At 46.7% G+C, this 24,945-nt stretch overlaps 1 long non-coding RNA gene across 1 annotated transcript in view; it reads left to right on the top strand.

The window, feature by feature from the left end:
* Positions 1–21,915: 21,915 nt before the first annotated feature.
* LOC119974738 overlaps positions 21,916–24,945 on the top strand; it is a 69,450-nt gene continuing 66,420 nt past the window's right edge. The window contains exon 1 of the long non-coding RNA XR_005462566.1: positions 21,916–22,059. This is a non-coding gene — a long non-coding RNA (uncharacterized LOC119974738). The remainder of the gene's footprint in view (positions 22,060–24,945) is intronic.

The raw sequence follows: 24,945 nt of genomic DNA, 5'->3' as shown, positions 1-24,945 counted from the left end.
AGCGCTGTTGGATCTGCACTCATCCAGGCAAGTGGAAAGTATTCTATCACACTCCTGATTGTGACTTTTAGATGGTTTTGGGGAGTCAGGAGGTGAGTTACTCGCCGCAGGATTCTTAGCCTTTGACCTGCTCTGGTCGACACAGTGGGCGGGATTTTTCGACCCCGGACCGGTTCGGAGAATCGCCGGGGGGGGGGAAGATTCATGCGACGCTGCTCTGATGCCATTGGTGCTGGCACGGTCAGCGCGGCGTCGGTAGAGGGGCCCAGCCGGCGATTCTCCGCGTACATTGGGCCAAGTGGCCTCCGAGATAGGCCGATTCCCACCGGCGCCGTTCACGTGTGGTCCTACCCAACGGGACCTCACCGTCCATCCTGCGGGGGGGGAGGTGTGTTCCGACCCCGGCGGGGTGTGGGGGGGGGGGGGGCGGGGGGGCACCACCGTGGCCAGGCCCGCGATCGTGGCCTGCTTCTCCTGGTGGAGGCCTACTTTACCCCGCGCCAGGCTCCTGTAGCTCTCCATCATGTCGCGTCTGTGCCAGCGCAAGGAGAAAGCAACTAGCGCGCATTCACGAGTTCCCGCCGATCGTAACGTGTGTGCTTGAATTCCGGCCGGCTGCAGAGTGCATGCACAGACCCGCGGCGCCCGTTTGACACCTGTATCGGTAGCTGGAGCTGTGTGCGTTGCTCCAGTGCTGCTGGCCCCCTGTGAAACGAGGCTCACTGATCCTAAGGGCCTGTTGACGCGACGGCGTTCACGACGCGTCAACACTTAACCTCAGGATCAGTGAATCCTGCCCAGTATTTATTTATTTTTTATATAAATTTTGAGTACCCAATTTATTTATTTTTTCAATTAAGGGGCAATTTAGAGTGGCTAATCTACCTAGCCTGCACATCTTTTGAGTTGTGGGGGAGAAATTCACGTAGACACAGGGAGAATGTGCAAACTCCCCACAGACAGTGACCCAGAGCCGGGATCGATCCTGCGACCTCGGTGCTGTGAGGCAGCAGGGCTAATCCACTGCGCCACCGTGCTGCCTTCGCCCAGAATTTACATAGCTAGTTCAGTTGAGTTCCTGGTCAACAGTAACTCCCAGGATATTGATGTTTGGAGGATTCAGTGAAGGTAATGCTGTTGAATGTCAAGAGGCAATGGTTAAATCCTCTCTTGCTAGAGATGGTCATTGCCTGGACGTGTCTGGTGTGAATGTTACTTGCCCCTTGTCAGCCCAAGACTGGATATTGCCGAGGTCTTGCTGCATTTGAACATGTGCTGCTTCAATATCTGAGGAGTCGTGAATGATAATGAACATTGTGCAATCATAAGCAAACGTCTCCACTTCTGACCTATGATGCAAGAAATGGTGCACAAATGATAAAGAGTGCATCGAGTGCACTGCTTTAGAAAAATATTTAAAATGTACAACAGCCAAATTCATTATTCAATTCGTATGATTGTTTGTATTAACAAAAATAAAATGCCTGTTCCAGTTTAAAGAAATGGATCATTCTGAAGTCAATATTAAACACTGAAACATGTTACATAGGTCATATTGAAGAGAATACTGTCAATAATAAACATAAATTAGAGAACTGAGTTTTATTTTGGAAGATAGTTGGGGAAGGGTGGTTGGGAGCAGTAGAGGTTTAAATCCGGTGAAATTGACAGTACCAAAGCAAAATACAGCAGATGATAGAAATCTGAAATAAAAACTCAAATGTTCAGCAAGTCAGGCTGCCTCTGTGCAGGAGAGTTGACAGCCAGGATTTTCTGGTCCCGCTGGTGGAGGGAATAGCTGAGGTTGGAAAATTTTACGGATCAGCCAGAGGTCCATTGACCTCGGGCGAGCCGCAAGACTGCAAAATCCTGGCCAACATTTCAGGGCGATGACCTTTCCCCCGCCATTCAATAGACTTTTATCAGATGGTCCACAACAATGGTTTCTAGAATTATGAATAAACACATCAGCTCAATGGCCCCTGACATCACCCTGTCATGCTTGAGATGAACCCCTCCAATCTCTCTGCAATGGTGCAAATTCCACTTGGAAGCTGGGCTGTCATTGCATCACTCACTGGCTGCTGCTGTTCACCTTCACGGATTATCTCCAAGTTACACAATCTCCATCCAGCTGAACATAGCATGATGAGAGTTACACCCTCGGACCCACATTCTTCACTGCTGCCTCTGCCTTCATCATCTGTTCTAGCTCAGGTATGATGTATGAGTCACCAGATGAAAACTCAACTATCTGCCTTTTTAATTCCACAGATGTGTGAGTGTCAGAGCTGGTGAATGGTTCTCATGTGTTTGCGATACTGCACCTTCAGAAGGACTCAACTCCTCTTTATCAACTACTGCTGCATGCATAAAATTCACGTGGAACCAATTATATATTTTTTAATTGAATATATGAGGTACGCTGCAGGCTGTATGTGAGAAATGTTATTTTCTTAACATATTAGAGATGAAGACTTTCTCTTCCACAATAGACACGGAAGTGAGAAGGAAATTTGAAGATACATTAACTTTTAAAAAATAAATTTAGTGTACCCAATTCATTTTTTCCAATTAAGGGACAATGTACCTTGGCCAATCCACCTACCCTGCACATCTTTGGGTTGTGGGGGCGAAACCCATGCAACACGGGGAGAATGTGCAAACTCCACATGGACAGTGACCCAGAGCCGTGATCGAACCTGGGACCTCGGCGTGTTGAGGCAGCAGTGCGAACCACTGCACCACCATGCTGCCCTCGGAAGATACATTAACAATGGTAAGAGGCTAAAGTTTTTCGCAAATTAAAGATAATTGGGAATTTAAAAATTATTGATTCACAATATAATGCTGAGGCTGCAATATTAACACCCAGTGAATACAACATCACACATCATTGTTTCACACAATCAACACTATAATAATTAGATTTAAGTTAATAGTGTCTAACTTTGGTGCTAATTTTGCTGTCTATGAACACAATCATATTACATGGGCGGCAGGGTGGGGTAGTGATTAGCACTGCTGCCTCACATTGCCAGGGACCCGGGTTCAATACCTAGCCTGAATCACTATCTATGCGGAGTCTGCACATTCTCCCCGTGTCTGGGCAGGTTTCTTCCGGATGCTCAGGCTTCCTCCCACAAAGCCCGAAAGATGTGCTGTTAGGTCATTTGGACATTCTGAATTCTCCCACAGTGTACCCAAACAGGCGCCGTAGTGTGGGGACTAGGGGGTTTTCACAGTAACTTCATTGCAATGTTTGGGCGGCACAGTGGAACAGTGGTTGACACTGCTGCCTCATGGCATCGAAGACCCTGGTTCGATCCCGGCCCTGGGTCACTCCCCATGTGGAGTTTGCGCATTGTCCCGTGGGTCTTGATGCGTGAGCTTCACCACCATAACCGAAAAAGAAGTGCAGGGTAGGTGGATTGGCCACACTAAATTGCCCCTTAATTTATTCCCAAAAAAAACTTCATTGCAGTGTTAATGTAAGCCTAATTGTGACACCAATTAAGATTATTATTACATAATGCTCTCATTGAATTGCATCTTCATTTCAAGTGATTGTGCTTTGTGCTAAATATAAGATGTAGGTGATTAATAAGCGCACACACAGGAATATTGATGTTAGCGGATTCAAATGTTCATGTGGATTAGTTATTGAAACAGAGGAAGGTTTTGTCCCAATGTGAAGTATCACAAGATGGTTCCATCTCCCTCTCAAAGGACAACATTGTATCATGATTCCTGAATAAATGACTTCTAAATAATTGACCATTGATTAGTGTGTTTAAGTTACATATGTTTACAATTTTTCTTGGATTATTTTCCCTGCAAGGTGACATCGCGCACCAGATTGACGGCAGCCTTTTGGTTACTACCCAAAGGGCATTCTGTTTCTGCGCACAGAAGTAGTGAATTTTGATTCGGGTAGTAGGTCTACCAAGTTGTTGAAGGTTTTCCAGGCTGATTTCTAGGAAGGTGGGACTGTCATCTGAGGAGAGACTGAGTTGGTTAGGATTCTATTCATTGGCATTTATAAGAGTGAGAGGGGACCTCATAGAAACGTACAAAATTCTAACATGATTAGACAGGGTAGATACAGAAAGAATGTTCCCGAAGGTGGGGGAGTTCAGAACTAGGGGTCATAGTTTGAGAGTAAGGGATAAACCTTTTAGGACTAAGGTGAGGAGAAATTTCTTCACCAGATAATGGTAAATCTGTGGAATTCGCTACCACAGAAAGAAGTTGAGGCCAAAACATTGTGTAATTTCAAGAAGGAATTAGATATGGCTCTTGGGACTAAAGGGATCAAGAGATATGGGGGAAGGTGGGATCAGGGAATTGAATTTGATGATTGATGCACGATCAATAACTCCCAAAGCGAGATTGTAGGACAATTGAAGGCTTTATTGAACTAGATATTTCCCCCAGCAGCGCAGGTACAGAATGCAGCAGCTAAGGATACACAGACTCTTATACTCTGCCTTACTGGGCGGAACCAGCAGGCATGCTTCACTAATGATCTTATAGTATCAGGTACCTCCAACCTAGGTACCGTAATACCCCTAATACCGACTACCACATTCACACCCTGTTAAAAAAAAGAGCCGGCGGGGGTAGTGGTCTCGCGTTATACAATGGTGGAGGTTATGGCAGTACCCGTCGGTGGTACAGTGTTTTGCCTTTTACATGTCACAAAATTATTTACAGGTATTTATTTACAGGTACATTTCATAATGAAGCTATTAGTCGATCGGGGACCCTGGTCGTCCTCTGTGATCGTCGCAGCTTCGGCGGTGATGCAGGCGCCGGCACGGGCATCCGTGACTCCAGGAGCATGGCTTCTCCAGCTTCATCACCCCTGGGTGGAACCAGTGGAAGGACCGATCCCCCTGGGAAGGGGGCAGCTGTGGTGTACGCCGGTGGGAGGGTGGGTCGGGTTGGTGAGGGGGGTGTGGGTGGGGATCCAGCGGGGGCCAGGTCCCAGAGGGAGACCGTATCCTGCCGGCCGTCGGGGTATGCCACATAGGCGTACTGATAGTTAGCATGAAGGAGGTGTACCCTCTCAACTGACTTGTGCACCCGCACCTGTTTGCGAAGCAGAATGGGTCCAGGAGCTGCCAGCCAGGTTGGGAGCGAGGTTCCGGAGGAGGACTTCCACAGTAGTGATCAAATGGAGTGGAGTGCATTGGGGAGGACCTCCTGCCGGCTGGAGACTGGGAGATTCCTGGACAGTAGGGCCAGTAGGACGGTCTTCCAGACCGTTCCATTCTCCCTCTCCACCTGCCCGTTTCCCCGGGGGTTGTAACTGGTCGTTCTGCTTGAGGCAATGCCCTTGGTGAGCAGGAATTGACACAGTTCGTCACTCATGAAGGAGGACCTGCTATCGCTGTGGAATTGGGTGGGGAAAATGAACAGGGTAAAGATGCTGTGGAGGGCTTTAATGACAGTGGCAGTGGCCATGTCGGGACGTGGGATGGCAAACGGGAACCGGGAGTACTCGTCAATCACGTTCAGGAAGTACGTGTTGCGGTCGGTGGAAGGAAGGGGCCCTTTGAAGTCCATGCTGAGGCGTTCAAAGGGGCGGGAAGCTTTCATCAGGTGCACTTTCTCTGGCTGGTAGAAGTGCGGCTTGCACTCCGCGCAGATTTGGCAGTTCCTGGTGACGGTCCTGACCTCCTCGATGGAGTAGGGCAGGTTGCGGGTTTTGATAAAATGGAAGAAATGAGTGACCCCCGGGTGGCAGAGGTCATCGTGGAGGGTCCGGAGTCAGTCCACTTGTGCGTTGGCACATGTGCCGCGGGATAGGGCATCTGGAGGCTCATTTAGCTTCCCGGGACGATACAGGATCTCGTAGTTGCAGGTGGAGAGCTTGATCCTCCACCGTAAGATCGTATCGTTCTTTATCTTTCCCCACTGTGCATTACTGAACATGAAAGTTACCGACTGTTGGTCAATGAGGAGCGTGAATCTCCTGCCGGCCAGGTAATGCCTCCAATGCTGCAAATCTTCTACTATGGCTTGGGCCTCCTTTTCAATGGAGGAATGGTGGATTTCGGAGGCATGGAGGGTGCGTGAGAAGAAGGCCACGGGCCTGCCCGCTTGGTTGAGTGTGGCAGCCAGAGCTATGTCGGATTCGTCGCTCTTGACTTGGAAGGGAAGGGATTCATCAATTGCGTGCATCGTGGCCTTTGCGATATCTGCCTTTATGCGACTGAAGGCCTGGCGGGCCTCTGCCGACAGGGGGAAAACCATGGATTAGATTAGTGGGCGGGCCTTTTCCGCATAATTGGGGACCCACTGGGCGTAATATGAAAAACAACCCAGGCAACGTTTCAGGGCCTTGGAGCAGTGGGGGAGGGGGAACTCCATGAGGGGGCGCATGCGTTCATGGTCGGGGCCTATGACTCCATCGTGCACTACGTAGCCGAGGATGGCTAGACGATCGGTGCTGAATATGAATTTCTCCTTGTTATAGGTCAGGTTAAGGAGACTGGCGGTATGGAGAAATTTTCAGAGGTTGGTGTCGTGGTCCTGCTGGTCATGGCCACAGATGGTGACGTTTTCGAGGTACAGAAACGTGGCCCGCAAACTGTACCGGTCAACCATTCGGTCCACCTCCCGTTGGAAGACCGAGACCCCATTTGTGACATCAAAGGGAACCCTTAGGAAGTGGTAGAGCCATCCATCTGCTTTGAATGCGGTGTACTTGCGGTTGTCCGGGTGAATGGGGAGCTCATGGTAGGCGGATTTGAGGTCCACCGTGGAAAAGACCTTGTATTGTGCAATCTGATTGACCAAGTCAGATATGCGGGGAGAGGGTACGCGTCGAGCTGCTTATACCTCTTGATGGTCTGACTATAATAGATGACCATCCTGTGCTTCTGCCCGGTCTTTACAAGCAGTACTTAAGCTCTCCAGGGGCTGTTGCCAGCCTCGATAATACCTTCCTTCAGTAACAGCTGGACTTCCGACCTAATGAAGGTCCGGTCCTGGGCACTGTACCATCTGTTCCTGGTGGCGACAGGTTTGCAATCAGGGGTGAGGTTTGCAAAAAGGGAAGGCGGGTCGACCTTGAGGGTCGCGAGATTGCAGACAGTGAGGGGGGCATAGGGCTGCCGAATTTAAAGGTTAAGCTCTGGAGGTTACATTGGAAGTCCAATCCCAGGAGTGTGGCAGCGCAGAGGTGAGGGAGGATGTAGAGTTGGAAATTCTTAAACTCTCTTCCCTGGACTATGAGGTTAGCTATGCAGTACCCCTTGATCTCTACAGAGTGAGACCCGGAGGCCAGGGAGATTCTCTGGTTAACTGGGAGTATAGGGAGGGAGCAGCACCTTACCGTGTTGTGGTGTATAAAGCTCTCTGTGCTCCCGGAGTCGATCAGGCAGGATGTCTTGTGTCCATTAATGAGTACAGTCGTCGTAGCGGTCAAAAGAGTTCGGGGCCGAGACTGGTCCAGAGTCACCGAGGTGAGTCGTGGCAGAAGCTGATGGGATTCCTTGGCGGTGTGCGGTCATCTGAATCGGGGTCTTGAGACTCCAGCCAAGATGGCGGCGCCAACGGATCGCACATGGCCGGGGTTGGGCAAGATGGTGGAGCCCATGAATCGCACGTGATGTGGTCTCTGTGGAACAAGATGGCGGTGCCCGGGGTCCGCACGTAGCTCGCGGGATCGAAGTTTGCGACGCCCACGGGCTGCACATGGCCTGCGATGAGAGTAATGGCGGCGGCCCCGGTTCGCCCCCGGAGACAGTGGCGACCGCCCGGGCCTGGCATACCGCCACGAAATGGCCCTTTTTTCCACAGCCCTTGCAAGTTGTGGAGTGGGCCGGGCAGCGTTGCCGGGGGTGCTTGGCTTGCCCGCAAAAATAACATCGGGGCCCCCCCGCGGGGGACAAACTTGTGGGGGGTTGGGGATGCATCGGAAACGGCTGCGGGTGGGGTCCACACTGCCCACGGGGCTGCCGCGCGGTTGGGGACATACACTCGGGCGTTGCGGGAGGCTATGTCTAAGGAGCTTGCGAGGGCCTGTGCCTCCTTGAGGCTTAGCGTCTCTTTTTCCAGCAGCCGCTGGCAGATCTGCGAGGACTGCATACCTGCAACAAAGGCATCCCGGATTAAAAGTTTGGTGTGGTCGTTGGCTAAAACATGCGGACAGTCACAGTTCCTACCTAGTACCAGCAGTGTGCGGTAGAATTCGTCTAGCGATTCCCCAGAATTTGTCGTCTGGTAGCTCGAAGATGTCGGGCGTAAACCTGATTTACTGGGCGGATGTAGTGTCCTTCAACAGGGTAATTGCAGCCTCGAAACCGTCCGCATCCTCGATGAGCGTATAGATCTCTGGGCTCACCCTTGAGTGGAGAACTTGCAGTTTCTGGTCCTCTGTGGGTATAGTCGTGGCCTTCCTGATGTATCTGTTGAAACACGCCAGCCAGTGTTTAAAGGTCGCCGCTGAGTTTGCCGTGTGGGGGCTAAGTTGCAGACACTCCGGCTTGATGCGGAACTCCATTCTTCAAATCTAGTTCAATAAATCGATGCACGATCAATAACTCCCGAAGCGAGATTGAAGGACAATTGAAGGCTTTATTGAACTAGATGTTTCCCCCAGCAGCGCAGGTACAGAATGCAGCAGCGTGCGAAACACAGACTCTTATACTCCGCCTTACTGGGCGGAACCAGCAGGCAGGCTTCACCAATGATCTTACAGTATCAGGTACCTCCAACACCAATGATCTTACAGCATCAGGTACCTCCAACCTAGGTACCGTAATACCCCTAATACCTACTACCACAATGATCAGCTATGATCAAATGAATGGCCAAACAGGTTCAAAGGGCTGATCAGCCTCTTCCTACTTCTATTTTCTATCTATGTATGTGTCGATATATCATGTCTGCTATTGAGTTTGATCTCACAAGACTACCTCATCTGCCTCATGTATAGCAGGACCACAACATATCCATGAGGGCAGCACAGTAGCACAGTGATTAGCACAGTTGCTTCACAGCTCCAGGATCCCAGGTTCGATTCATGGCTTGGTCACTGTCTGTGTGGGTTTTCTCCGGGTGCTCTGGTTTCCTGCCACGGTCCTTGAACTGAGTGGCTTGCTAGGCCATTTCAGAGGGTTTCTAAGAGTCAACCAATACTATGGATCAGAGGTCATATTCATGTGTAGATTTGACCAGTTAAGGATGGCAGATATCCTTCCATCAAGGACACATGGTAGCATAGTGGGCAGCAGGGTAGCATGGGGGTTAGCATAAATGCTTCACAGCTCCAGGGTCCCAGGTTCGATTCCCGGCTGGGTCACTGTCTGTGTGGAGTCTGCACGTCCTCCCCCTGTGTGCGTGGGTTTCCTCCGGGTGCTCCGGTTTCCTCCCACAGTCCAAAGATGTGCGGGTTAGGTGGATTGGCCATGCTAAATTGCCCGTAGTGTCCTAATAAAAGTAAGGTTAAGGGGGGGGGGGTTGTTGGGTTACGGGTACAGGGTGGATATGTGGGTTTGAGTAGGGTGATCATGGCTCGGCACAACATTGAGGGCCGAAGGGCCTGTTCTGTGCTGTACTGTTCTATGTTCTATGTTCTATGTTCTATAGTGGTTAGCACAGTTGCTTCATATTCCAGAGTCGAAGGTTCGATTCCCTGCTTGGGTCACTGTCAGTGTGGAGTCTGCACGTTCTCCCCGTGTCTGCGTGGGTTTCCTCCGGGTGCTCAGTTTCCTCCCACAGTCCAAAGATGTGCAGGTTAGGTGGATTGGTCATGATAAATTTCCCTTAGTGGCCAAAAAAGGTTAGTTGGGGTTACGTCGATAGGGGAGGTGTGGGCTTAAATAGGGTGCGCTTTCGATGGGTCGGTGCAGACTCAATGGGCCACCTGTCCTCCTTCTGCACTGTAAATTCTATGATTCTATGAAGGAGTGAAAAACCAGGCTGATTTCTCCTTTCCCCCCTCCCTCAAGCTTCCCTCCCCTCTTCCCCCACCGCCACCCTTGAACACTACAACAAAAATAATTACTTTCATTCATACAGCGCCGTTAATGTCAGAAACATTCCCAAGGGCTTCACAGGAGCACGATCAGACCAAAGTTGACACCAAAGGATAGGGAGGTAGATTGCAAAGAGTGTCTCAAAGGAGGAGAAAGAGGAGATGTGGAATGGAGGTGGAGAACCAAAGATGTTTATGGAGGGAATTCGAGAGCTCCGGGCTTCGGCAGCTGAAGGTCTGGCCACCAATGGTAGGACAAAGGAAATCGGGAATGCAGAAGAGACTCATATTGGAGGGATAGAGAACTCTCAGAGGATTATAGGGCTGGAGGAGGTTAGCTGGAGGTGGTGAGTCCACGGTGGAATTTCAATGCAAGAATGAGGGGCTGGATTCGCCATTTGGAAGACCAACTGAATTGCATCAGTTTTACGATCTCCTTGAGGTGGTAAAATGGGCTGCAATTCAGAGTTCCATGGCATGCAAATTTTTGCATGGTGTGGAATATGAGCGATTCCCATGGAAACCCCCTATCGGACCGCCATCTTGAGTATACGGACTGACAGCGAACTCCCGCGGCTGCCCGCACCGCAAATCGGCCGATCTTCCCCCCCCCCAAGGGTGACCCAACTCCTCCCCCCGGACCCCTGTGTTAGAGGGACCCTGCTGCTAATGGGGGCGGTCGGAGCATCATGTTTGCGTCGGCGATCGGCGCCGATCCCAATTTACCTCCAACGGCCAATTCGCCCCATTGGTGAACGCATTCTGGGCATCCCAGGACAGAGAATCCCGCCCGAGAACTTTACAATAAATCCAAACACAAACATCTTCACTATTATCATGACAAAGACTAGCTAACTGATGAGGAATTGATGAGGAAGAGAGTAAATGCAGACTGGGTGACCGCTTTCCAGAACACATTCAGTCTGTGTGCAAGTAGGACCCAGACCTTCTTGTCGCTTGCCATTTCAGCTCAGGTCCTGCTCTAATATCCACATGCTGTCCTTGGCCTGCAATGTTCCAGTGAAGTCCAGCGCAAACTGGTGCAACAGCACCTCATCTTCCGATTAGGCAAGTTACAGCCTTCCAGACTTAACATTGAGTTCAACAACTTCCGACTGTGAACTCTCCTCCATCTAATAAAACCTCATTTTTATTTCTACCAATTCATTTTAATTTCCTCCATCCATGCGGTCTTCCCTCACCATTGCTCTCCTTCCCCCACCCCACCCCACTTGGGCATCCAGGTTCGCTGAGCCTGGTCGCTCTTTGACACACTGCTTACCTTTATTCTACCATTAGCACACTCTAATTTCTTGATGTGCCACTATCATCACCCTTCTCAGCTTGATCACCCCCATTCACATACCCTTTGTCTTCTGTCCATGACACCTTTCTCAATCTCCACCTATCGTTGGCTCTCTATTCTGCCCCACAGCTCAATGCCCCCCCCCCCCCATCCACAACAGTATAAATCTAGATCCTATTTCCCGTTCTCTCCAGCTTTGATAAAGAGTCATCCAGACTCGACACATTCGCTCCCATCTCCCTCCCAGATGCTGTCAGACCTGCTGAGATTGTCCAGCATTTTCTGTTTTTGGTGTTGAGGAAGAACTCTTGGCACCTTCCTTGGATGTTATTGTTCAAAATAATACCATAATGATACATTCACCCAATGCACCTTTGCAATGCATAGATCTGAAGTGAATGTGGGTCACCTTCGATCACATTCACTTCTGATTTGCATGTTCACATTAAGCAGTCATTTCCGCAAATATTCTGCAGTTGGTTGTCTCATTCCCAAATTATGAAGATAACTGCTTTGTGCGTATAACAAGTAGGCTTACATTAACACTGCAATGACGTTACTGTGAAAATCTCCTAGTCGCCACACTGCGGCGCATGTTCGGGTACACTGAGGGAGAATTCAGAATGTCCAATGCACCAAACAAGCAACTTTTGGGACTTGTGGGAGGAAACCGGAGCACCTGGGGGAAACCCACGCAGACACGGGGAGAACGGGCAGACTCCACACAGACAGTGACTCAAGTCGGGAATCAAACCCGGGTAGCTGGCTCTGTGAAGCAACAGTGCTAACCACGGTGCTACCGTGCACCAAAGGTTATTATTATTATTTTGGATCTCGGTGTACATAAGAACATAAGAACATAAGAACTAGGAGCAGGAGTAGGCCATCTGGCCCCTCGAGCCTGCTCCGCCATTCAATTAGATCATGGCTGATCTTTTGTGGACTCAGCTCCACTTTCCGGCCCGAACACCATAACCCTTAATCCCTTTATTCTTCAAAAAACTATCTATCTTTACCTTAAAAACATGTAATGAAGGAGCCTCAACTGCTTCACTGGGCAAGGAATTCCATAGATTCACAACCCTTTGGGTGAAGAAGTTCCTCCTAAACTCAGTCCTAAATCTACTTCCCCTTATTTTGAGGCTATGCCCCCTAGTTCTGCTGTCACCCGCCAGTGGAAACAACCTGCCCGCATCTATCCTATCTATTCCCTTCATAATTTTAAATGTTTCTATAAGATCCCCCCTCATCCTTCTAAATTCCAACGAGTACAGTCCCAGTCTACTCAACCTCTCCTCATAATCCAACCCCTTCAGCTCTGGGATTAACCTAGTGAATCTCCTCTGCACACCCTCCAGCGCCAGTACGTCCTTTCTCAAGTAAGGAGACCAAAACTGAACACAATAATCCAGGTGTGGCCGCACTAACACCTTATACAATTGCAACGTAACCTCCCTAGTCTTAAACTCCATCCCTCTAGCAATGAAGGACAAAATTCCATTTGCCTTCTTAATCACCTGTTGCACTTGTAAACCAACCTTCTGTGACTCATGCACTAGCACACCCAAGTCTCTCTGAACAGCGGCATGCTTTAATATTTTATCGTTTAAATAATAATCCCGTTTGCTGTTATTCCTACCAAAATGGATAACCTCACATTTGTCAACATTGTATTCCATCTGCCAGACCCGAGCCCATTCACTTAACCTATCCAAATCCCTCTGCAGACTTCCAGTATCCTCTGCACTTTTCGCTTTACCACTCATCTTAGTGTCATCTGCAAACTTGGACACATTGCCCTTGGTCCCCAACTCCAAATCATCAATGTAAATTGTGAACAATTGTGGGCCCAATACGGATCCCTGAGGGACACCACTAGCTACTGATTGCCAACCAGAGAAACACCCATTTATCCCAACTCTTTGCTTTCTATTAATTAACCAATCCTCTATCCATGCTACTACTTTACCCTTAATGCCATGCATCTTTATCTTATGCAGCAACCTTTTGTGTGGCACCTTGTCAAAGGCTTTCTGGAAATCCAGATATACCACATCCATCGGCTCCCCGTTATCTACTGCACTGGTAATGTCCTCAAAAAATTCCACTAAATTAGTTAGGCATGACCTGCCTTTTACGAACCCATGCTGCGTCTGCCCAATGGGACAATTTCTATCCAGATGCCTCGCAATTTCTTCCTTGATGATAGATTCCAGCATCTTCCCTATTACCGAAGTTAAACTCACTGGCCTATAATTTCCTGCTTTCTGCCTACCTCCTTTTTTAAACAGTGGCGTCACGTTTGCTAATTTCCAATCCACCGGGACCACCCCAGAGTCTAGTGAATTTTGGTAAATTATCACTAGTGCATCTGCAATTTCCCTAGCCATCTCTTTTAGCACTCTGGGATGCATTCCATCAGGGCCAGGAGACTTGTCTACCTTTAGCCCCATTAGCTTGCCCATCACTCCCTCCTTAGTGATAACAATCCTCTCAAGGTCCTCACCTGTCATAGCCTCATTTCTATCAGTCGCTGGCATGTTATTTGTGTCTTCCACTGTGAAGACCGACCCAAAAAACCTGTTCAGTTCCTCAACCATTTCCTCATTTCCCATTATTAAAACTCCCTTCTCATCCTCTAAAGGACCAATATTTACCTTAGCCACTCTTTTTTGTCTTATATATTTGTAAAAACTTTTACTGTCTGTTTTTATATTCTGAGCAAGTTTACTCTCATACTCTATCTTACTCTTCTTTATAGCTTTTTTAGTAGCTTTCTGTTGCCCCCTAAAGATTTCCCAGTCCTCTAATCTCCCAGCAATCTTTGCCACTTTATATGCTTTTTCCTTCAATTTGATACTCTCCCTTATTTCCTTAGATATCCACGATCGATTTTCCCTCTTTCTTCCGTCCTTCCTTTTTGTTGGTATAAACCTTTGCTGAGCACTGTGAAAAATCGCTTGGAAGGTTCTCCACTGTTCCTCAACTGTTCCACCATAAAGTCTTAGCTCCCAGTCTACCTTAGCTAGTTCTTCTCTCATCCCCTTGTAATCTCCTTTGTTTAAACACAAAACACTAGTATTTGATTTTACTTTCTCACCCTCCATCTGTATTTTAAATTCCACCATATTGTGATTGCTCCTTCCGAGAGGATCCCTAACTATGAGATCATGAATCAATCCTGTCTCATTACACAGGACAAGATCTAGGACCGCTTGTTCCCTCGTAGGTTCCATTACATACTGTTCTAGGAAACTATCGCGGATACATTCTATAAACTCCTCCTCACGGTTGCCTTGACCGACCTGGTTAAACCAATCGACATGTAGATTAAAATCCCCCATGATAACTGCTGTACCATTTCTACATGCATCAGTTATTTCTTTGTTTATTGCCTGCCCCACCATCTCGTTACTATTTGGTGGCCGATAGACTACTCCAATCAGTGACTTTTTCGCCTTACTATTCCTGATTTCCACCCAAATGGATTCAACCTTATCCTCCATAGCACCGATGTCATCCCTTACTATTTACTTTATTCCGAATACTACGAGCATTCAGGTAAAGTACACTTATGTTGGTTTTTTTACCTCTGTTTTGAATCTTAACATCTCCAGTTTTATTCCTTTTGTTATTACTGGGCCTATTCACTGTGCTCCCCTCAGTCACTGTACCTTGTACTGTCGCCCTTATGGATTTCTGACTATGTCTTCTCTGCCTTGCACTTTTCCCCTTACTTCCTTTTGTTTCTGTCCCTGTTTTACTACCTTCCAACTTCCAGCATTGGTTCCCATCCCCCTGCCACATTAGTTTAAACCCTCCCCAACAGCTCTAGAAAACACCCCCCCTAGGACATCGGTTCCAGTCCTGCCCAAGTGCAGACCGTCCGGTTTGTACTGGTCCCACCTCCCCCCAGAACCGGTCCCAATGCCCCAGGAATTTGAATCCCTCCCTCTTGCACCATCTCTCAAGCCACGCATTCATCCTATCTATCCTGACATTCCTACTCTGACTAGCTCGTGGCACTGGTAGCAATCCTGAGATTACTACCTTTGAGGTCCTACTTTTTAGTTTAACTCCTAACTCCCTGAATTCCGCTTGTAGGACCTCATCCCGGTTTTTACCTATATCGTTGGTGCCTATGTGCACCACGACAGCTGGCTGTTCACCCTCCCCCCCCCCCAGAATGTCCTGCAGCCGCTCCGAGACATCCTTGACCCTTGCACCAGGGAGGCAACATACCATCCTGGAGTCTCGATTGCGTCCACAGAACCGCCTGTCTATTCCCCTTACGATCGAGTCCCCTATCACTATAGCCCTGCCATTTTTCTTCCTGCCCTGCTGTGCAGCAGAGCCAGCCACGGTGCCATGAACCTGGCTGCTGCTGCCTTCCCCTGGTGAGCCATCTTCCTCAACAGTATCCAAAGCGGTATATCTGTTTTGCAGGGAGATGACCGCAGGGGACACCTGCACTGCCTTCCTATTCTTGCTCTTTCTTTTGGTCACCCATTTTCTATCTCCCTCAGTAACCTTCACCTGCGGTGTGACCAACTCGCTAAACGTGCTATCCACGACCTCCTCAGCATCGCGGATGCTCCAAAGTGAGTCCATCCGCAGCTCCAGAGCCGTCAAGCGGTCTAACAAGAGCTGCAACTGAACACACTTCTTGCACGTGAAGGAGCCAGGGACAGTGGACGTGTCCCTGAGCTCCCACATCGCACACGAGGAGCATGACACGGGTCTGGGATCTCCTGCCATGTCTTAAACCCTTGGTAAACTTAAACAACTAGAATCTCAAAATAAAAATAAATAAATTAGACAATGAAAAGAAAAAGAGAGACTACTTACCAGTCACTTACCAGGGTTAAAAAGCACCTCCTCACACTCTGCACCGAATTACCTCACTGCACCAAATTACCAAGTTTCAATCCCCACTCTGTATGAGTCTCACTCCGGATGAGTCTCCTGGAAAAGTGCTCGCTTTAGTTCCTGCTTTATGCAGACAAATCAAACCGACCTTGTGATTTTGACAAGAGACTGGACATTTAACAATAGGAAAAAGAAACAGGTTGTGCATTTGTAGGAAGTAAACTTAGAGCAACAGTGATATTTCACTTAAGATTAGTTGAGCAGCAGACTATGCTATTACACAGTTTATGTGAGAGGATACAAAGTGAAAAATCAGTAAAACGTAGGGTTGGATTTTCCAGGCCTTCCCACTAGCGGGATCTTCTGGCCCCTTAGCGGGGGCCCTTGGTGGTGGCATGAATGGACCATGCAGAAAGCTATACACACTGGTGGGACCAGAAGATTCGGCTGGCAGCAATGGTGAGCCACCTACGTCACTGGAAAACATGCCCCAATATGGCGGGGAAGCCCTTGTTACAATTATTACAATTTTTGAAATGAGATACACAACATTCCTGGGCATGATCTGGTTATGTCATCAGCAAGTGGAGGCGGGGAGAATAGGAAAATGCCAGCTTAACAGTGAGATTCTAGGCAGCACAGTGGCGCAGTGGGTAGCACTGCAGTCTCACGGCGCTGAGGTCCCAGGTTCGATCCCGGCTCTGGGTCACTGTCCGTGTGGAGTTTGCACATTCTCCCTGTGTTTGCGTGGGTTTCGCCCCCACAACCCAAAGATGTGCAGTGTAGGTGGATTGACCATGCTAAATTGCCCCTTAATTGGAAAAATGAATTGGGTACTCCAAATTTATTTTAAAAAACAGTGAGATTCTCGTTTTCCTGAGTCCCGCATGATTTTATCACCATTTGTGCTCGTGGCGAATGGGGTGCAAAATCGCAGCGTTTGAGTTTTGACATCAGCCTGGAAAATGGACCATTTTGGAAATGCACCGCATAACCAATATCACTTGTCTATCTTTACAAAAGTAATGTGAAGCAAAAACCTTTCTCTTTCTTAAAACAAACATTGAACAATAAAGACTTATCCAGACAGAAATGTGATGCTTGAAATTTAGACGAAACCATTCCTGTCCTCAAATAAAAATAGAAAATGCAGTAAAACACTTAGCAGGTCAGGCAGCATCTATGGAGAGCAAATCAGTTAGCATTTTAGGTCGATGACCTGGTATCAGAGCTGAAAGATGTTAGAGAAGAACAGCTTTTAAGCAAGTAAGGAGGCAGGGAAAAGGAAAGAACAGAGGTGAATGGTAATTGAAGCAATTAAATGACAAAAATGGTGTTAATGGTGCAAGACAAAAGGCAGTGCAAATGGGACAAGACAAGAAGAAACAAAATGGAGGCTAAATGGTTGCAGAATCTCCAAGAGAAAATGGGAGCAGTGGTTAATATTTGAAGCCAATTTTTTTGTCCATCTTAGATATGTTCAAGGAGAATCAATTGAATCACACTACACGCCAAAATTCTTTGGTTACACTTTATCATGAAAAATATATTTAAAGCTGATATATGGAGTAATATATTGTGAACCTCACTCCTACAAAAAAGCTTAAAATGTAATGCATGTTGATACATGGCGTAATCGTTCTGCAATCAGTGCAAACAGGGTGAGTGAACTCACCGTACGAACAGACTAAAACCAGCCACAAGACGAGAGCGTACAATTTAATTACTGTGACAAAAATGTGTCTTCATATCTTAAATCCCTTTGATGGTCCTCATTTTTTTTTGTCTTCATAAGCTTGTTTTATCATTAAAAAAGAGCTTAAGAAGAAAAATTATTTTACAAGAGAAAGCCGAGCACAATTAACTCATTAACTTTTTTTTCTGATTCCCACATGAAGTTCTGAATTTAGGTCAGATTTTCGGGCTGTCTACTTCCTTTTGAAGTGCTTAAACAGAGGGTCAGGACTAGTTATACTTCAAAGCCTTGTGTATTATATAGACTTGTATGAAACAGCAAAAGAAATAGCCTGCAGTTACGTCTTATTGCAGGTCTACTTGGAAGGCCTTTTAAATGCAGCAAATTGTGTAATAAGGAAATCAATAAAGCACTGTTATTTATCATGTAATTTAACCTTCAAAATTCTAAGCAAGGTTCAGGTGGAGCAATTTTTTCTGGCAACTTCAACCTTTAAGCTGATTTAATTTTGCTTTCGTACTTCATGCCAAATGAACTGGTAATATTTTTGCTGCTGCATTTAATCTACATTACTGTTTCAAATTGTTGTGCTGCGCACTATTTAAATACTCGACCATGTTAAGAAGAAAAGGTGACAGCATTTATAAAGAAGGATATTTGTAACCGAACGTACACACGTTGTTCTGACTTCTGGCTGTTTCTTCTCTGACGGGATACAATTGCATCAATATTTCACGAAGTCCATATACAATTTTCTTTTTAAAAAAGCACCACAGTGTTTTTTGTTTACTCATGCAAAATGTTCAACAGCAATGTGGTTATTGGGTTTTCATGAGCCAGGCTGACAGCAACAGCTTTATTGCTGCATTTGGTATAATTTCTGTGCCCCACCAATGCCACTCCAATATAAATAAAAACAAATTACTGCGGGATGCTGGAATCTGAAACAAAAACAGAAAATACTGGACACGCTCTGCAGGTCTGGCAGCATCTGTAGAGAGGAAAGGGAGCTAATGTCTCAAGTCTGGATGACTCTTTGTCAAAGTATTGCCTGATATTTGACAAAGAGTCATCCAGACTCTAAATGCTAGCTCCCTTTTCTCTCCACAGATGCTGTCTGACGTTCTGAGATTGTCCAGTATTTTCTGCTTTTGTTTCACTCCTATATAAATGCATTACTGTATTCAACACATCACTGTCTCTCCTCTGTATCATTCCAATAATCAGAGCTCTATGTTAATTAATTTGATATCATCTTCCTCAAGTGAATTAGAATCGTGCCATTTCACCTCCAGCTTTGGAAAAAAACTGAGCCAAGATGCAGCATGTCAAAACTATCCATTTCTCTCTCTCTCTCTCACCCTCTCTCTCCACTGATTATAGAGGTCACAAGTGGAGCGACTTTGAACAGCCTCATGCTTGTTATGTCCATAATGTAAAGCACAAAACAGTCCAGTACAAACTTGCACCAAACTTACAACTTTCCTGAGAGATACTGCCACCTTGACACAACTGTCCACTGGTGAATTGTTCTCTGTTGAGCCGACTCCAATCATTTTAATGACCTTGACAGCCATTCCAGGATTTTTCCTAATGCTGCAAACTTGGAACTGAAGCATCTTGGACTTACGGATGTGACCTACTTAGATGACAACACCTCTTTGCTTGCAGCCATCTGTTAGAGACCAACGTTAGAATCTACCTTCTGAAAAAAAAACTGGTCTCACCAACTACTTTAGAGAGTGTGTCCAGCAGAATGAGATTTTTTTTAAAGCAGACGGAAGCAGGGGTTTGAGCAGCGGCGGTGAATGCTATTCTGCATCAACCCTGTGCTGTTACGCAGCCCTGAAATGTTCGATGCCAATAGTAGTTCAGCAAATAAGAAAGGACACTGTGTCACGGCATCGACATCTTACCCATAATCAACACAAACCCTCCATCAAAAGAAAACATGGAAGCAAAGTGCTTCAGGGTTGTTTTTTCACTGTGTGATATCAGAAGTCAATGTGTCCATTATTTTAACAAAGGCACTGAATTATTTGAGTTTCTGGTTGGTTTAAATTGATCAGGAATGTGTAACGCCTTCTCTGTAAGATGCTGTCCTCGATTGAGAATCAACCAAAATGCTTCCTTCAAGGCACTTCCTGTTGCTGAAATGACAAACTGCATCTCTTATTAAATCCAGAATCACTTTTATAAAGGTACAGCGAGTTAGCCATTGCAGCAAATTAAACTAGGCTTTAATGACCAGCCGACAGTCTCCAGCAGATAGCATGCATTTCAGATGATACTTTTAAAAATGAGATTGACTCCCATAGAGAAGCAAGTTCCAGTTAAATGAATGAAACTGGATTCTTGGGGCACAATTGACTTGACAAATTTAGATAGGAAGTTGATGCTACATAATTGCATTTCCAGAATGTGCCCTTGAGCAGAAAATCTCAGCTGGCGCCCAGTGCAGTGCTGAGTGAGTGCTGCACTGTCAAAGGTGCTGCTGTTTGAATGACACATTAAACCGAGGTCCAGTCTTCCCTCTCTGACGATTGTAGAAGATCCTGCAGCATTATTATGAAGAAAACCATGGGGCCTCTCCCAGTGTCACAATTGATACTTAACTTTCAACCAACATCACCAAAAATAGATTATCTGATTGTCAGTGTATTTCTGCTTGTGGGATCTTGCTGTGTAAAATTGGCTGCTGTGTTTCCTACATTACAGCAGTGATTAGGCTTCAAAATATGCACCATTGGATGCAAATCCCATTGGGATGTCTTTAGGTTGTGAAAGATGGTACATAAGCGCAAGCCTGTCTTTTGCTGGTGTTACGAAGAAAATAGTTTAATTGTGCTGTTCCTTTTTATTCCCTTCACTGGCTCAGGTACCTTAAATGCAAGGAACTGGAGCCAACATTTTTGCCCAGAGGTCGACAGGTGGGTGTGACTTGTTAAATAAGTCTGGGGTCCATTCTTACCGATGATTAAAACTATTACTTGGTGCCTCACAGCACTGAGGACCCGGGTTCAAACCCAGCCCCAGGTCACTGTCCGTATAGAGTTTGCACTTTCTCCCCGTGTCTGCATGGGTCTCACCCCCACAGTCCAAAATGATGAGCAAGGTGAATTGGCCACACTAAATTGCCCCTTAATTGGAATAAAGAATTGGGTATTCTAAATTTATTTTTAAAAATAACTTTTACTCTCCTTGACATTGGATTGAATGAACCTCCTATCCGACAGGGACCGAGCTCCCAGCCGTTTTATTTTTAAATTCCAAAGTCCGGTCCTTTTTTTCAGATCTTCAAATTCATGGCCTAATTCATGCCATTGTAGAAATGCGTAAGTTCAATGCCAGAGAGATCTCTGTTCATAATTTAAAGACCTTCATAACCTCTGGGCTAAAGCATGCGTTTTATTTCATAGAAAAAATACAGAACGGCAGAAATGCAAAATAAAATAGTCATCAATTCACATTTGTAAAAATCTAACTTTCAAACCGGACCAGTGACAAGTTTCATTCCAGTACCAAGATACGCTTTATCTACCATTTAACCTTTTCTTGATGATATCCTCGATTTAAGAATAAGTTTCCTAATAATGTATTATTCAACCATGCAACAAAACGATTTGTCCCCATGCAGTGGTACAGTTTGAAAAAGATTAAAGAGTTGGAGCCAGTTGATAAATATATTTCCATTTTATTGTATCCTGAGGAGAATTGCCATCTTTATTGTTGTTTATAGCATTTATTATTTAAGTGACACTTTCAAATAAGCTCAGATTGAAACAGTTTGAACAGCGTTAACTGTCAGAGTGTGGCTAAACAACAACTTTGTCAAAACTAACACAGTATACATGTTTTAGAATGTTAACCAGGACTCCTAGACTTCAGATCCAATGAGTGATAATCCCTGAAGATTAGAGGAATTTAGTCAGCACTGCGCCAGGCATACTTAATAATAGTGTGAAAGACAGGCCCACACCACTTTCTACCACTAGGAGGCATTGCAGCCTGTTTTATCCAAGCAGGAGGTCTATTGTCTCTCTGACACCACTGCAGTGCTGGTGTCACTCCCTATTTAATGGCTGTCAGTAAAAGGGAAACAGAATGCATCGGGTAATTAAAAACAAATAGCAGCCAGAAGCCAACTGCACTAAATGATATTGCCATTAATACCAATTTAGCACACACCTGGACAAGGTAAGATAAACGGCACAAAGCCTCTGAATACCTGCTGTGTTTTCGCATTGCTGAATTTGCCCAATGCTCGTCAGGGTGGTGGCAAAGAGGGCAAGTTTGATGGTAATTTTATAATCGCTCGCACCACTCGCATCTTAATGTGCTGCCGAATGAGCTGAAGCAGACATTCTTGAGCAGCCTGTGGAGATGAAACACGCTTTGGAAAGATTGGCAAGGTTTCAGAGCTTGGTCCCTTATTTACACCTTTATGTTTTAACCATTTCAGAGCTTGATTGTAACCTGCCTGTGCACTGAAGAGTAAAGTGTGGAGCATTTTTACACTATCACAAGTTCCGTACTCTTAAGGTCTGCCTGAAGCCCAGTGGGTTGTCATAGCAATGACCTGATTCGCATGTTGTATACGCAGTTCATGTATATCAGCATCAGTACTGTAGGATTAGAGGTGAAAATTCAACCAGAACTACTGCGCTTGATTCTACCCACTGACCTCCATGTATGGACATCAAGTGGCTGATCAATGGTGGGAAGGTATCACGGCCTAGCATTCCTACACAGTTGATTAGTCTTCCCGTGCTCATGATTGAGGATGAAAAGTCACTGAAGCGCAGTATTGGAAGGCACCCTATGCCTGTGGAACCATACCCTAACTAAGGAGTTTCATCGAAACAAGGGAGGGGAGAATGTTTCTGACAAAAAGTAAGTGCTGCCACATTTCCGCCTTTTTTTGGCACACTGTGCCAGTTTTGCCCACCAATGTGACACGTAAATAACAAAAACAATAACTTATAGCATCTCTAATGTAATGAAAAACCCAAAGGCACTTCACAAGAGCATGGGCGGCATGGTGGCTCAGTGGTTAGCACTGCTGCCTCAAAGCGCCAGGGACCCAAGTTCAATTCTGGCCTTGGGTGACACTCTGAATGAAGTGTGCATGTTCTCCCCATGTCTGCGTGGGTTTCCTTCGGGTGCTCTGGTTTCCTCCCATAGTCCAAAGATGTGCAGGTTAGGTGGATTGGCCATGCTGAATTGCCCCTTAGTGTCCAAAGGTTAGATAGGGTTATGGGGATAGGGTCAGGGTGTGGGCCTAGGTAGGGTGCTTCTAAGGGTTGGTGCAAGCCTGATGGGCCGAATGGCCTCCTTAAGCACTGTAGAGATTCTATGATTCTACTAAACAAAACGTAACACTGAGCCACAAAAGGTGATATTGGCTGGGATTCTCCGATCCGGGTTCATCGCTGCCAGCGGGAGTGGAGAATTTGGCGCTCAGCCGAAACTCCTTTCATTGCAGCAGTACCAGGGAATCCCACCGGCATGAGTGGACGAAGAATTCTGGTCAGTTGACCAAATGCTTAGTCGAAGAGTTGGGTTTTAAGAATTGTTTCAAAGGAGGAAAGTGAGAGACAGTGGTTTAGGGAGGGAATTCCAGAGCCGGGGCCTTGACAACCGAAGACGTGGCCACCATTGGGAATGCAAAAGATGCCAGGTTATCGAGGAGCGCAGATATCTCAGAGGGTTGCGTGTTTGGAAGAGATTACAGAGTCAGGGACCCACAAAACCATGGAGGGATTTGAGAACAAGGATGAGAATTTTAAGACATTGCATGAATGGGAGACAAGGGAAGTCAGTGAGCACTGGGGTGAGTGGGAATGGGGCTTGCTCGGAGTCAAGACAGGGGCAGTAGAATTTTGAATGACCTCAGATTTATGGGAGATCAGCCAGGAGTGCATTGGAGTTTTCGAGTCTGGAGGTAATGAAGGCATGAATGAGGGTTTCAGCAGCAGATGAACTGAAGCAGGGACAAGGTTGGGCAATGTTACTGGGGTGGAAATACGTAGTCTTAGTGGTGGCACAAATTTGAAGGCGGAATTTAATCTCGGATCAAGTGACACCAAGGTTACAAACAGGCTGACTGATTATCACTGCAGATTGGCTTAGCACAGAGAAAAGAAGAAGTTTACCTAGATTACTTAGCTGAGGGTAGGCATATCCCTGCAATCTGCTTAAGGCAGGAGAATAAAAAAGTATATAGACTGGTTAAGTGGTTGAGCAAAAATCTAGCTGGTGGAAGATTGGCCGGGTTTTCCGGAAGCTCCCACTCATGGGATCTTCTGGTCTCGCTGTAGTTGATGCCTCAGCGGGTTCCCCTCAGGACGAGGTGGGCCAGCCACACAAAGATCAGTTCAGGAAGATCCCGCTGGTAGCCAATTGCTCTCTGCATCCACCACAAGAAAACTCATGCGGGTAGGCGGGGTAGAACATTCTGGTCATAATGTGTGGAAATGTGAGGTTGTCCACTTTGGTGGGAGGAATAGAAAAGCAGAATATCATCAACATTCAAATAGAGTAATGAATGCTGTGGTACAGAGGGATCTGGTCATAGAGTCATAGAATCCCCGCAGTGGAGAAGGAGGTCGTTCAGCCCATCGAGTCTGCACAAACCCCGCGAAAGAGTACCCCGCCTCAGCCCACTCTCTCGCACTATCCCCGTAACCCACCTAACCTGCACATCTTTGGACTGTGGGAGGAAAACAGAGCACCCGGAGGAAACTCACCCAGCCTCTGGGAGAACTTGCAAACTCCACACAGACACCCAAGGCTGGAATCGAACCCTGGAATGCTAACCACTGTGCCACGTGCCACCCCACTTGTACATGGCATGCAGCGACAGCAGGTAACTAAGAAGAAAAAGTGGTGTTGGTCTTTATGCCAAGGAGAAAGAAACTTAATGGTTGAGATGTATTGCTACAAACAGGGCATTGGTAAGGCCATACCTAGGCCGGGATTATTCGGCCCGTCTTCTGATTCAGCCAAAGTAAATGGACATTGGCTAGTTGGTCGCATCCACCACTGGGCTGGGGCCAGAAAACCCCGGCACTGGAGTAATGT

Source organism: Scyliorhinus canicula, chromosome 12, assembly GCF_902713615.1.
Source record: "Scyliorhinus canicula chromosome 12, sScyCan1.1, whole genome shotgun sequence".
In the NCBI taxonomy this organism is placed as follows: domain Eukaryota; kingdom Metazoa; phylum Chordata; class Chondrichthyes; order Carcharhiniformes; family Scyliorhinidae; genus Scyliorhinus; species Scyliorhinus canicula.
The sequence above is the reverse complement of the archived record's forward strand: the minus strand, read 5'-3'. Positions and strand labels throughout refer to the sequence as shown.